We start from the raw sequence: 14,906 nt of genomic DNA on the forward strand, positions 1-14,906 counted from the left end.
AAAACTAAACAGGAAGAAGGGATATTTGAAGAATAGGTGGTTCTTTCGACAGGCCCCGCCCCCCCAAACAAATGGTACAAGATTCAAAAGTGGCACTTTTCAATCGCCTTGTGCTCCATTATGCTTATGAGGCACTGCATGTTGATGGCAGCACCTCATTATCATCTTCCGACCTCACTCATTACCATGCCCCTTCCGAAAGGAACAGGCTAGTGTAGACATGGCCCTTGCTGCATTCCCTCTCTGAACTGGAGGTAATGCAACCTTTGTGCTGGACCGGCGTTCCGCATCCCCTGCCAGCTGCCCACCTGCCACTCACACCTGCTGGCTGCTTCTCACACCAGATGTCCCTCTAGTGTCTTGTGGGTTTTGCAATAGACAGAACCCTGTGTTTGAAGCACTCCAGGGCCTCAGCTACCAGCTCATAGGGGATTTCAGTTCATAGTGGTATTCAGCTCTGCATCGAGGTACAGCATCTCGGTATTCACCAGGATGAATTCTAGCAGAATAGTTATTGACCCATTTTTAGGTCCACCTTCTAACAGCGGGGGGAAGAAATAGTCAAACCAGTTTTACCGCTGTATAGCCCAAAGGCTTCCAGCAAGCTGAATCAACCACTATTCCAACCCTTTTTCACTTCATAAGGCTTCCATGAAGGGATCCCTCTGTAATCCATATCTTACACAGCAGTCATGAGTGCCCTGTAGCCCACAACAACTTCAAGCACTGGTGAGACTCCACAGTTCTTACACTGGGGAAAGTCATAAAATGTGACTTTCCAACAACAAGCTATTTACAAGAGATGAAAACGCTTTGCTTCACTTGCTCCCATCAGGCTTTGTTTTCAAGGCATTACATGGGCGCACCTTTACATTTTCATGCCAATGATCTCTGAAGGACACTTTCCCCAAATCCTTCAGCACTATGAAGCTCCTGTTGGCACATTCTTTACAGTAAGAAGAAAATCTCTGAGAAGCAAGAGATTAGCTGGTGTCTCCCTGCAGAGAGTTCATGAGCAGGTCGGGGGACCATGCATGCAATTCACCTGGCTGTGCCTCTTTGGACTGACAGCCGTGTGACGAAAAAGCAAAGAGGGGCTACGTGCTGGTGTAGGGAATGGGGCAGAAGGAGAACGCAATGCTGCTGAAGGCTGGCAGGAATGTGTCTCCCAGAGGTCATCTGCATCCGAATGTGAAGGGCGGCAGGTGTGATACTGAGGCTGGGAGGAGTGTGTCCCCCAGTGATCATTTGCATGAGAATGCAAAGGTGTTCATGTGTGATACCTTTCAGGCAAAGCCTAATGGGTTGCAAGTCAGCCATGAGATTTGGTCTATTGTAAACATGTAGTTGTAAAATCACAATTTAAGCTGACACTTAACGTGGGAGTTGTGAGATCTCACCAATGCTCTGGGTTGCTGTGGGGGACAGGGCAGTCGCCTCAGCTGCGTAAGACATTGATTACACAGGGCTCCCTGGTTTAAAGTGTTGTGAGAAAGAAGGGGAGGGGCACTGGCTGAACCAGCTAGATACTGGGGTGTTTGTGAAACCTTATATGAGACATACCAGGAGCTAAAATCACAGAGCAGAAATCACAGGGTTCTGCCTTGGAGTGATCCAAAGCAGTCGGGTTGGGAATGACGATGGCGGGAAGCCGGTAGGAGCGGCGGCAGATGATGGCGACCGGCGGGTGGCCAGTAGGAGGAATGGATGATGGTGACTGGTGGGCGGCCGGTAGGAGCAGTGGCAGCAAGGGGAGGCTGCAGACAAGTGGACAGCTTGTACTGCCCTGGTGATGTGTCTGTGGGCTTTGGGTTTGGGACTGCACCGCAGAAGGTACATCCTGTAACTGTGTGTGGGGTAAAGGGCCAAGAGCCCCAGCAAGAGACTGGGTTCTACCGCATATGGGGGTGGTATCTGGGTGAAGGGGGTTTATCTCTTCTTTGCTTAGATATACTGCATCTGTCACTGTAACCTTGGGGTAGGTTATGGTCATTAAACAAGCCATTTCTATCTCAGACTCTGTGCTTGCAAGGCGGGGAGAGAACCACCTTACAGGCACCCAGCACAGGGGTGAAATTGTCCCAGGCCACTGGGTGGGGGCTCGAGCTGGTTGGTTGTATCCTTGACAGGAAAACCCCACAAGAGTTGAACCCAACCCTTCTGGTAGGCATGTGGCATTAATAGAAGGGTTACATAAGTGGGGCCTCGTCCGGGATCTCTTTTGCTGGGTGGTACCCCTCGCAAGCACCCATATATATATAACATTGTAAGAAGCAGTTCTGTTGTTGCAGGCTAAGTTAGAGTTGATACCATGGCTGGCCGTATGCTAGAAGACTGGTGTGAGGAGTTGAGTATTGATCCTAGAAATTGTCTATTAGTTTTAGGGATACCTGAGGATATGGAAGATGGCCCCATTGAGGCCCTTCTAACAAAAGCCATTGATTCTCTAATGAGGTGTCGCATACGGGGGCGTAGACCTCAAGGAGACGACAAAGCATTTGCGGTGCTATGTGAATTGCCTGTAGCTGTGGACTCTTTACAGATCCCAAGTGAGATAAAGATTCCCACTGGCACCTTGAAAGTTGTGATCGCCAAGGCCTTTGCAACAGGCCCTGCCTCACATGCAGTATTTGAGGGGAAGATGATCGCCTTCTTGGCACAGGAAGGAAAGACTATGGCAGACGTGTTGAGTCTACTGAGTGCTGAACCATTGGCCCCTGGCCCTTCTATGGATGTATGGGCCAAAGCTTTGGGACAAGCATTGGAGAAGGTCCTGCGACCTCATCATGAGTCTAGTTCATACTGTAAGTTACGGTTATTTTCTGGTGGTGCGGTCCCAATACCAGGGGAAGAAGCGTTTGAACCCTGGTTAGAACATACCACTGAAATGCTCCCAGAGTTGGCAGTACCTGAAGCCAAGAAGAGAAGGCGACTGATAGAGAGTCTCCGGGGTCCTGCGCTGCATGTCATTCTCACGGTGAAGCTGGGTAATCCGGAGGCTAGTGCAAATGACTGCTTAGAAGCTCTCAGTCATGCTTTTGGGAGGATTGAAGATTCGGAGAAAGTTTATTGCAAGTTCCTGAGTACCAGACAACAGAGGGGCGAAAAGTTGTCAACCTATGTTCAGAGGTTGGAGAAACTACTGCAGAGAGTTGTTTTGCATGGAGCCATCACAGCGGAGCAAATGGATCGAACTCGAGTGTCCCAAATTGTGAGGGGAGCGCAATGCCAGCACCCAATCCTATTCTACCTTCGGTTAAGGGAACGACTGGTGGCCCCAGCCAGCTATTCGCGATTGATTAGAGAGATCCGAGAAGAGGAAGAAAGGCAGGCTACTAGTGAGTGTTGGGGCCCTTAACCGTCCAAACATGGTGGTACAGCCCTCTTGCAACCCCCCACAACATTGATGGTGAACAGTGGAGAGGAGCTCGCCCAGAAGATGCAAGACCTGATGGTGCAGGTGGACGAACTGAGGGGCGCTGTAGGTCCAGCCCGCTCACCAGACAGTGGTGAACAGCTAGCAGCAGTGGTCCATAAGGCTGGGCTCAGGACCACTACTTCTACAGGTCGGCCAAGTATTGGATCATTCTTCTGCTACACTAGTGAAGAGGAGACAGTAAGGTGTGTTCTGGGGCACTCAGAAATCCCAAAGTCAGAGCGTCAGGCTTGAACGGAGAAACAACCCTCCAGACCACCGTCTGGCAAGCAAGTAATGAAGCCTCGGTCTCTGATGAGACAGCTCCCTGCAGCCCTATTGACAGTCCCAGAGCAGCTGACTGGCTGGCTGGCCCTACTTTAGCCAGCACAGGAATAAAAAGCTGTGGAAACAACCAGGAAGAACTCGCAAATGTTACAGCTTCTTACCAAGGCCATTGATGACCTCTGTCCCTACACAACTTGCAGGGGAAAGAAGAACCAGGCAGCAGTTCTCTGTCTGTGCTGGAGTTCACAGAAGCAATGAATGCTGGTTTCCCTCCCCTGGGACTCAGCAGGTACAGTTACAGACCCCTCTATCTGGCACCCGATTCTCAGTCTGATAATCTCTTGGTTGATCTGGAGCTGCTGGACTTGTGGAGGGTATTTCATCTCCTCCAGCAGTTACTTTCTTTCCCATTCCCAGAGTCTGGGCTGGGCTGAATGGGCGGGGAACCAGCCAGAGGGGAATTTTAACCCAAACTTGGCTCTTCTGAGCATCTCGAGCACAATGGGTCTCAACTTGTTCTCTACTGTAGGCTGCATATGAAACCACAGTGTGTAATGTGGGCTGTGTCCAATACTACCTGTGTGTTTGTGAGGATGTCACAAGTGGGTGCTGACTGAGCTGCAAACAGGTCACAGATTGTGAACCACTGCTGTGGTGAGGAGCTACTGGAGCTGATGTGGAGGCAGCCAGAGGAGGCAAGTGTCCTTTTGCACACAAAGAGGGCAGAGCAGGGACAAGGGAACTCAGCTTTTCAATCTTCTAAGCTGAGTGTGACGCTCCTCAGGGACACCCAGGATTGTGAGGAACCTGCTCCCACCAGCCTGTGGTACCGTACTAGCAAGGCGGTAACACACATCCACACACTTTATTTCCAAAAGTGAGACCTCTTTACAAAGCCGCTGCACCATTTTTTAGCTCTCTGTAAGGCCCCAGCTCATCTTCTAACTTCTTCTTCATGTTTCCTGTGTTTCCAGACTGCCAGCAGCCTGGATTCACAGTTCTAGTAATTACAAGCAGTCTTACACCTAAAGCACCACATTCCCTCCCCTCTTGAGAAGCCTCTTCATTTTAAAATAAAACTGATCTAACTACAGCAACAAATATGGAATAAGCCACTATACTGTTGGCAGAAATACTTCATCGAAAACACTAGGAATACGACATACCATGGTCTCTAGTCTAGACAGGTGGTCGTTTGGATCTGGCAGACCTTCTCTCAAATCCAGTTCCTGATGCAATATCTTCTTGTGTTGGCAACTACGGTGAAGTCATTCAATGGGGTTGGGTGTTGGCATCATCTCCTTTTGGTGCACAGGCAGGTTTCCAAAGGACCCCGCAGACTTTGAAATCCCCCTATTCCTATCAGCAGAGTAGCTGGCCATTAGCATGGCTATTTTGAGGTTTTGGCCAAATGTGGCCACAGCCCATTTGTCCTTATTGATCCTTATCACATTTCTTTTGACCCCACCCTGCAATTTATCGAAGTCACTCAGGACCTTATCCCTACCCTCCAGCAGATCTACCTCTTCCCCTAGTTTAGGGTCATCTGCAAATTTGCTAATGGTGTAGTACTCCCCCTCATCCAGCTTTTCAATAAAGATGTTGAACCTTGCAAGACAGAGAATTGATCATGAGGACATTATATTTGAAACCCATCTCCAAACAGAGATGTCAGTTTCAACTGTTGGGGTCTGGCCATCAATGCAGCTTTCTATCCATCTTCCAGTTCATAAAGAGATGGCAGTGGTGGGATTTGAACCCACACCTCCAACGAGACTGGAGCCTAAATACAGCGCCTTAGACCACTCGGCCACACTACCTACAAAAAGAGCCGTAAGCGAGCATCAACCTCTCCTGACATTTCCTGAGTTTCAGAACAGTTTACACCAAGAGGACATAGGAAGTTTTAAAAAGCCTCATATGTCATACCTAGTGAAAATGTCAGCATGTTTTCAATAAAAGGGGGCTGTGACACAGTATTCCAAAAAGATGGCTTTTAGCACATCCTAACCTTCCCCTGCCGTCTCTCTCGGCTGCTTTTTATCCCAGATCACACTGACACACAGAGGAAGGTGATGGGGATTACTGGTCATGATCCTCTTAAAGCTGGAGTCACAGTTCCTGAGTGCAGCTGCCATCCTCTGCTCTGGCAGCTGAGCCTTTGAAGGGCTCCCCACGTGGGCCAGGGTAAGCAGTGACTTGTGGATGGACGTGATGGGAGGGGAACCCAACACAGATAGAACTTCTGTAGCTTTGTGGCTGTTACATTTGCTTTACATGTGCAATGTACTTGTTTAAAGCCCCATGAAAACACCAGTGCTTTGGTTGCTTTGCTCCCCTTTGGGGCTGAGAAGAGCTGGTCTCATTCTGTCTCCGGAGTAAACCCAACTGCTGTGTGAAAAAGGGTAGAGGTATCAGCAGAGCATATACGTCGCTGTCAGACTGGGGAAGCTACACAAGTTCGGCCGGTCTTTTTCTGGAGGCTTGTGTCTTGGCCTCCTCTGCCCTTGAGGATTGACCTACTGAGGCCGGCTCTCCTGCTGGCCTCCTTTGCGTGACTTGCTAAAGGAAGAAGTGAGGCTGGAACGGGGCAGAAGAAGGAAGTAAAGCTGAGGCAGGCAGGAGAGCAGCTTAGCACCTCAGTGCAGTTAATGGAGCACCACTCTCTCTCCTGAGAAAGCCTGTGCAGGTGAGGCTGGCTGCAGGGAGGCAGAATCCTGTGCCTGTCCAATGGTGCTCCAGGAATGGCCCCTGGTACCCCAGGAAGAGAAGTGGGATTCTGGGTGGAAGGAAAACAAGCAAAGCTCTGTCTGAGTGAGTAAGGAGCAGGTCCTGGGTGGATTGGGCAGTGGTGGTCTTGAGGGGCTCTCTGTCAGCCTTGGGGCAGCAGGGACCACTGTCCCTTTGTGACTGAGCCAGGCTGGTGGTTCATGGCTTTGGATGTGTCCGGTTGTGAGCAACTGGGACCACAAACCCTCCACCTGCCTGTGTGATGGGCAGATGTGCTTAATATGACATTTGAGGGAAATGGTTTAGCTGTCAAATATCAGAACCTCTTTTCTGTGTGTGAACAGCCTTTGTAGCTGGGTGCAGGATGTGTCTGTCTGTCTTTCTGTCTGTGCTACAGAGCGTGTGGTAGGTTTCTGGGTCACACTCACAGACGATTGGGCACTACGCTGCCTCGCCTGCTTAATGTCCCATCCTGTAGCACCTGCTGTCTTGTTGGCTCATTGGGAAAGCGAGGGGTACAGCTGAAGGCTCAGCAGCTCGGCTTTGCATGAAGTGTGGGCGTCTCAATTATCGGTAGCAGCCGAGGGCAATTTGAGGCCCTGTGGTCAACATCTAGCCTGTTAGCCCCCTTGTCTGTAGGCTTCAGTCCAGGGTCATGCTGACACTGCACATCTGTGTTCTGAAGCATCTAAACGCTGGGCTTCAGATAGGCGCGTCTGTGCTTTCAAACGCTCTAAGACTGTGCTGTTCCTTTGTGCTGTGTGCTCAGAGGCACCGAAAAGGGGCAAGATGGAGTAGAGCAGGGGGATTGTGTCTGGTTACAGGACCCCAGGGGCTCCCGGGCGGGACAGTCACACGGACACCTGCCTGAGGCCCTGTGGCTGGTGCTGCAGGCTGATCTATTGCTCTCAGTGTCAGAGAGAGGGGAGTTTGACATTCAACCCCAGAAGCAAGTGTCTGCCCCTTTCCCAGCTGTGCACAGCCCAGCTCATCCCAGCTGCTGGGAGAGAGCAGAGCCCCTGAGCCAGCCTTGGGGACAGGCCCTTCTCTCACAGGCAGCTGCCCATGTCAGTGGCTGCAGCTGAACCAGGGCTTCCCCCACCTCATCCCCATGTCTGGCCGGGGCACTGCACCCCAGCTGTGTTTGGGGCCCTGCTCACCCCAGGAAGCCGCACTGCAGGGGACAGGAGTGAGAGTAGAACTGTTGGGCCAAATCTGCCCATCCTGTTTCCCTGCCCAACCAGCGAGGTGCAGAAAGGTTCCTGGTAGGATTGACTTTGGGAAGAATGAAAAACTTGCAGCACATGAAGATGAGGTGGTGAAAGTAATTGATTACTAATCTATTGTGCTCTGCCTGCCTGGGTTCAAATCCCATCCTCATTGCATTTTTCTTTGTTGATTTCCAGCCCCATTGTTTGCAACTTCCAGCACACCTGAGTTTGCTGCCTCCCAGCTCCTGTGTTGGGCAGACTCCAAGCACAGGACACCTCTGTGAGGCTGAGCTGAGCTCTGGCTGCCAGAGGTGGGGGTAGAATGATTTCGTTTGCCCTCAAAGTGTGAAGACTGACTCCACTGTCAGCTACACTCACCTCTGCCCCCTGCAGTGCTGCTGCCTGGGGCTAAGCAGGGCCCCAAACACAGCCAGGGGTGTATTTCCCTGGCAAGGAAGTAGCAGCCCTGGCTCAGCTGCAGTCAGGCACAGGTGCAGCTACCTCTGAGTGAAGGGCTGGTTCCCCAAGGCTTGATGCAGTGCTCTGGTGTCTCCCAGCTCCTGGGCTGGGCAGTGCACATCTGGGAAAAGAGCAGATACTTGCCCAGGGGGAAGGAATGCTTCTCTGCCCCTGACAGCAATAGATCCAGCCACAGGGCCTGGGGCAGGTCTCCATTCCACTGTGCCACTCTGGGCAAGTCCTGAGTTCTTCTGTGCTTTTCAGCAGCTGGGGAAAAGCCTCTTTGGGACATATCTCCTGCTCCACAGCTGAAAGGAGCACACAGGAGCTGCTGGGTTCAGCTCCCAGGGGTGCCAGGCTGCGCCCTTCTGCAGCACCAGGTGTTGGCCCTGACAGGACATGGGGCTGGAGGGACCTTTGTTCTGACCCACAATGGATGTTCTGAAGGTTCACATGCTGGTGACAGGCCAGTGCTTCAGGCCCCCTGGACACTCCTGTCCTTCTGGGAAAGGAGCAGCTCTGGGCTTTCAGGTCAAACCGCACATGGCGGCTGCCACACTGTGGGGTGGCTCTTGCAGTGCTGCTGAGGGCGGCTTTGTGTGCTGTGTCTGAGACTGGAAACCCCAAGCCCCTTTGGGGTAACGACTGTGGCAGGACAGGTCAGTGTCCCGGCCCCAAAGCAGCCAGACCCACTGAAATGCCGGAGAGTCCAGGGAAACACCTCCCTGCCCCAGGCTGTTTTCATGGGCCAAACTCCCTTCCAGCGTTGACCTGAGTGAGACACTGACATGGCCACTTCCCAGCCCCAGCCCTGGGCACTCAGCCACTAGCACTAGTAAATGTTCTACCCCTGGAGCGCATGACCCTCAGAATAAGCAAATGTCCTGACCCACACAGCTCATTCCAGAGACCACAAACTCTCTGCAGCTGCCCATGGCTCCTTTCCACCGAGGCTGGTGAGATGAACTGGTTATTGGGAGTCTCCTAATGCTCCCATGAGGGGTTCAAGTCCTGCTGTACCTTTTAGCTCACCTTTGCTTGTTCTCCTGGCTGCAATGGACAAATAGGCTCTACGATGCCCAGAGGGCTGTGCAGGGGTCAGCCTGGAGGGTGGGGGGTTGCTGGGTGTCACTGTTGGTATCACCAAAAGAATTCCAAATGCCTCTGTCCAGGGGTGCTGGTGACTGGCAGTAACCTGCTGTTACTGTTCTTGGCATCCTCTGTGTTTCTGTGCCTGTCACCTGCCTGGTCACATAGATTTGCTGAGCTACTTGGGCAGGTGAGATACATGCAACAGGGCTGGTTGTGTCAACCGCACAACTCTGCCACTTGCGAGCATTTTGGTGGATGCTCCATGTTCTGAGAGCAGCCGCAGTGGAGATGTCGTTGTCTCTGGCAATAAGAGTTCAAACTGGGGCTCGTGGGGTAGATTTTTGTGCTTCCTTTCATGCTTACTAAACTGTGCTGTGCATGGGCTGTGCCCCAAGGGGTCTGTTCCCTCTGGGTGCCCAGAGGTAAACTCACAAATGAGCCTTTTGGGGGAAGGAGTCACTCCCGGGACCTCTCACCCCTTCAGTCTCAGGGCGAATTACTGACCCATGGCTGTGGGGCTGGCATCAGCCTGGCTCACTCGTCTCTTGCTTCGGTAGCTCTGAGCCAATGTGTGAGACTCGGCAGTTATGTCTCTTTGTTTCTCTGCTGCATTGGTCCTTTCTGCAGCTCCCTCTGTGGGAGGGCTCTGCCTGGCCCTCTGCCCAGCTCTGCCCCCTGCCTGGTGACTATTTACTGCTCAGAGCCACAGGCTTGTTCCTGGGCCTGGGTCAGTCTCTGTTGCTGCTGGCTGAGTGTGACACGGCCTAGGTGTGTCAGCCTGCACCAAGGGCATTTCTGTGTCACACTCCTGAGCCCCCCGGCTGTGGGTCCGGTTCTCCTGCCCAGTGCAGCCCATGGCAAGCAGAGCCCTGCGCATGTGCATCGTACTGCACCTTTGTGTGACGGATGGGAACAGAAACCTGAGCCTCAGAGGCTGGGAACTGAGGCAGCTGAGGGACGGGTTCGCTCGGTTTTTGTACGTTTGTAGAGGAAATTGTGAAGTGTTTAAATCCATGTCAAGCATCCAGTGCAACCCCAAAACATACTGGAGCCAGAGGTGAAAATGGATTTCCATTAAGAAAACCATCCAAACAGGGGCATCTGGGAGAGCTTCATCTGCAGTCAAGTGTTCCACCACTGAGCCAGGCTCTCTATCACTGGAAAATGGTGAGAGGTTTGTCCCCAGCCCATCTCAGGGTGGGGATTTCTCCGGCGGGATACAGGCACAACAGAAAGTTCCTCACCGGATGGGAACTCTGATCTAAAGCCCAAGTGAATTGCAGGCAGACAAAATCTGCCGGCCCTGCCCAGCACAGCGCTGGAGGCTGGAATGATGACAGCAGGATGGGGAACAAGCGGAATACACCGAGTGACAGGGATTTGTGCAAGTAGCAAACCCAGGCAGCAGTCAGGCCCTGCTGGGTGTGCCCTGTACCTTGCTGCAGCGATAGGAGATGATTTGGACCATTTCCCAGCCACAGACATTCTGGATGGAGCCAGCCATGCTGCACATGTTGACGACGGCCGCCTTGCTGCAGCTCAGCCCTCTCTGGGGCTTCCCTGGGCAGCCTGCTTCAGCAAGGGTAGGAAGGCCTGGGCAGAGGGGAGAGCAGAGCAGCTATTGGGTCAGAAAAGGAACAGAGTTCTGCTCGTGAGGCCGGCCACCAGAATGGGGGGGGTCTCTGCTCTTCCCACTAATGCCCAGCCCCCGGCCAGCCCAGAAGCAGGAGCCTCACCCAGGAAGGTGTGCGGAGCCATGGATCCTACTCATACCCTGTAGAGGCCAACAATGATCCCCAGCTCATGTCCCTGCATTCACAGTCTTCATCCAGGGCAGATGGGGGGGGGCGGTCTGTGGCTCCCCACTGATGCCTACATGGGTCTTGCCATGGCCCACCTGCAGCTGTTCAGCAAGGAGGGTTTGCCCACGAATGGGTACCCCCACCTGCGGCAGTGGACGGTCAGGTATGTACCCCACACAACACACACCTCCGTGACATGGGGCGGGGGCACCAGACATGACTGGGAGCCCCACACCCCCAGCGGACCCCGACCTGCAACTGCACAGAAACAGCCCCAGGCCCTGCTCAAAGGTTTCACACAGGGAAAGCTGGGAAGTCAGCCCCACCCCCAGGGCACAGTGATTTGCACTGGGCTGGTAATAAAGCAAAGGGGTTGTGTGGAGGGTCACAAGTGGGACTGAAGGGCAGAAGGAGACAGAAAGGCAAAATGTTCTTCTCGTTACACCACAGCAAATGCTCACCCTGAAAAGCTCCAGCCGGGGCGGCACAGCCCATCCCCCACTCCGTGAGAGACAGGCGATAACTCTGCCCCACAGCTGGGCCCTCCTCGCCCCACCCCTGGGGTGTGAAGAGGGAGAAAGGAGGGTGTGGGGAGCACAGAGTGAAAGTCAGGCTGAGGGAGCAAAGAGGGGCAGGACTCCAGGCTCTGCTGGTGGGATCCTGGCACTGGGGCAGGTGGGGTGGGAGGAGGGTAGATTGGTGGAGTCTGATCTGCACACGGCAGAGGGGACAGGAAGTGAAAGGGGGTTTTTCGTTCCTCTCATCCGCAATGTCCTCTCGGCGGCAACTCCAGCTTCCGTCGGGCACAATGTCTGTGCTGGGGAACGGGAAGGGGTTGTTGTGGGCAGCCCACCAGAGTGGGTCGGCCCCCACAAAAGCTCATCACTTGATAAATTCGTTTGGTTGTCGTTAAAGTGCTGCAGGACGGCTTTTTGGCTGAAGACATAGACGAACACAGATACCTCCCTGTCAGGACCCACAGCTCAAGCAAGGGGGGCACCAAGGCTTAACTGGTAAAAGCTCCTGCTTTGTAAACAGGAGATCCTGGGTTCAACTCCCAGTGGTGCTTTGTTGTGCATCGTGAGCAACATTTTCCTACAGGTGTCTGGGGAACCAAAAAGCCCTCCCTTGGCAATCCCAGTCATGGCTGGGGGAGGCAAAGGCTGATGGGAGAGGAGTATTGGGAAGAATCCAGTCACAGGCAAACGCAGCGGAAACTGGTGTTGGGAAGGTGGCTCCTCTGGCTACAAGAACAGATACTGATCCTCCCAGCCCTGTGGCTTTCTGGCACTGCTTGTGCACAGAGGGTGACGGTGCAATCTCAGCAGGTCAGGAGAGGGAGAGTTACTCTCCTCTCACATCCCTTTGTTTGTCACTGACAAAACCCAAACGAGTTAGGAGAAAAGTCCCAGAGGCTCTGTGGCTCCCCTGGCCATGGACCTCCCAGGTAAGGGGAGATTAGGAAAGCAGCACCCAGTGGTGACTGGACAAATCTTTCTGGCTGCCTCTCACCTGCTTTGCAGCACCTCTGGGCTGTGCTGGAGAGTTCAGAGAGCTGCAGGAGGCGGCTGCCGTCATTCTGGAGGAAGAAGTAACAGACACTGACAGGTGGACAGCTGAGGTGGCTGCAGAGTGGGTGTGGGGAGCATGGGAGGAACCCCAAAGCCCTTTGTCTGTTACTAAGGCAGGGAGGTGATGCCCTTGATTCTTGTTATTCACCAACAGGTCTATGGAGCCAAGGGCTCAGCATTAAGGGAATCTCATTAACAGTGTGTATTGCCTCCTGGCCCTCTCCTGCCCCAGACCTGCCTCTGCAGAGACACCCACACTAGTGAGCGACAGCGTTGGCCTGTGCTTGGAGTCTGCCCAGCACAGGCGCTGGGAGGCAGCAGGCTCAGCTGTGCTAGAAGTAGCATCACACAATAGGACTGGAACTCAACAAAGCTCAGCAGGATGGTGCCTATAAAGGTTCAGTGAGGATGGGATTCAAGCCCTGCAGAGCACAATGGATTAGCCGTCCATCCCCTTCACCACTCGGCCGCCTCACCCAACACGCCTGGAACTTTTCCATATGTCCCAACTTCAACCCTGCCAGGAAACTTTCTGCCACTCACTGGCTGGCCGGGGACACGGGATGGGCAGGTTTGGCCTAACAGGGCTATGATCACTCATGTCCCCTGCAGAGCTGCTTCCTGGGGTGAGCAGGGGACTGTGGTGCCCTGCCCTGGGAGCAGCACAGCTCAGCCCATGTGTCCCTGCTGGGTGGGTCCAGAGCAGGGCCATGGGCAGGGTCTGCAGCCTTTGTGTCTCCTCCTGACACGCTCTGCTCCTTTCCAGCTGCTCCCTTAGCACAGCAGCTCCAGCTGGATTGGCCCCTTCTCTGCCAGGTCAGTCTGTGAGGGGCCGATGGGAGGCAGGTTCAGGAGCAGGCTTTGGCTGGGTCTGGCTGGGACTGAACATGTGGGATAGGGCAGGGGCACTTGCCTGGCACAGCTTCTTTTGGCTGAGGGGCAAAGATAGCTCTGTGATTCCCAGCCAGCGACATCAGTGAGGGCAAAGCCTTCAAGTCCATGCTCCTGACCTTGCCTCCCATCACACACACACATTGTCCCCCCCACCCACTCACCGCCCCCACAGGTAACACATGGGGGGTGAAAAAATGAAACAGATTGTGATAGTGTTGGGGGGGGCGTGTGGGTGCGTGTGTGAGACTCAGGCTGTAGGTAAAGTATCTTCTGTAAAAGGCCTTGTGATTGGAGAAAAACATCTCCAATACGCCTACCTTCATACCTCCAGCTTCCATCCCAGACACACCACACGATCCATTGTCTACAGCCCAGCATTAAGATATAACCGCATTTGCTCCAACCCCTCCGACAGAGACAAACACCTACAGAATCTTCTGACTCAGGAAGCTGCCAACATTCCTCCTGCCTCCCAAGGACAATTGCTATCACAGCAATAGCTGAGAAAAACATCTCCAATATTGAGGTGATGACCTGAAAACCTCATAAACAGCTGCTGAAGTAGCTCAGTTGGGAGAGCGTTAGACTGAAGATCTAAAGGTCCTTGGTTCAATCCCAAGCTTCAGCAGAGCTTTTCTGAACTTTGGCCAGAGAGCAATTAGTGACTGCGTGGGGCCTTACTGCTGGCAAATGCTCCTGGAAAGGATGTTGTCAGCCCTTTTCGGACACCAAGGCGCTAGCGTGCTCTTCCTTTCTTCTCTTGCTCTTCCGCAGCAAGGGGAGGAAAAAAGACCCCATTGTGCCCAGTATGATCCAGCCAACTTCACAGATCTTGCTGAGTGTTCCCAAAAGTCCACTGCTCAACCCGCTGAGCGAGTGAAAGGCAGCTCTGAGGCCCTCTCACCACCACTTTCTCCAGGTTGGCCCATCCAGGTGTCACAGCAAATGCCACACTGGTGGATGGCATTGCAGGGGAGGGTCAGAGGAACACAGCCGAGATTCTGTGGTGCACTGATAATCACAGAACTCTCCAAGCTGAAATCAGCAAAAAACACAGTATGTCATTTGTGTCCTGGCATGTGTTCCTGCTTCTATGGCTGACCTGGAGCCTGGCATTCCCTGCCCCTGTGAGTGCCAGTAATCAGACAGCCTGCGGTACCTTTCAATGAGACATGGGAACACTTTTGTAATTAATTAAACAAAAAACATCCACCAACAGTAGTTGTTCCCTTTGCTGCACTTAGGTGCCTGTATGCTGTTGATTTCTTCTCTTTGAAGCAATAAGAAGCAGCCAACTCAGAAGGTGCTGAGCTCGCCCATCTTCCCTGAGATGTGAGATTGCCTCTCCACACTTGAGACACCCTTTGAGGTGGTGGGCCGAGAAGCCTTTAAGGACTCGCTTTTCTTAGTTTCCAGCTTTAAGCTGCTGGATGAGGAAAGAGTG

At 53.1% G+C, this 14,906-nt stretch overlaps 2 non-coding genes across 2 annotated transcripts; one reads left to right on the plus strand and one right to left on the minus strand.

Annotated features, from left to right (window-relative positions):
• Positions 1–5,441: 5,441 nt before the first annotated feature.
• On the minus strand, positions 5,442–5,523 carry TRNAL-UAG (transfer RNA leucine (anticodon UAG)). The gene has a single exon. It is a non-coding gene; the product is annotated as a tRNA-Leu (tRNA).
• An 8,494-nt stretch (positions 5,524–14,017) lies between these two features.
• On the plus strand, positions 14,018–14,090 carry TRNAF-GAA (transfer RNA phenylalanine (anticodon GAA)). Its single transcript has one exon. It is a non-coding gene; the product is annotated as a tRNA-Phe (tRNA).
• The last annotated feature ends 816 nt before the right edge of the window (positions 14,091–14,906 follow it).

Source organism: Carettochelys insculpta, chromosome 33 (assembly GCF_033958435.1).
Source record: "Carettochelys insculpta isolate YL-2023 chromosome 33, ASM3395843v1, whole genome shotgun sequence".
Lineage (NCBI taxonomy): Eukaryota > Metazoa > Chordata > Testudines > Carettochelyidae > Carettochelys > Carettochelys insculpta.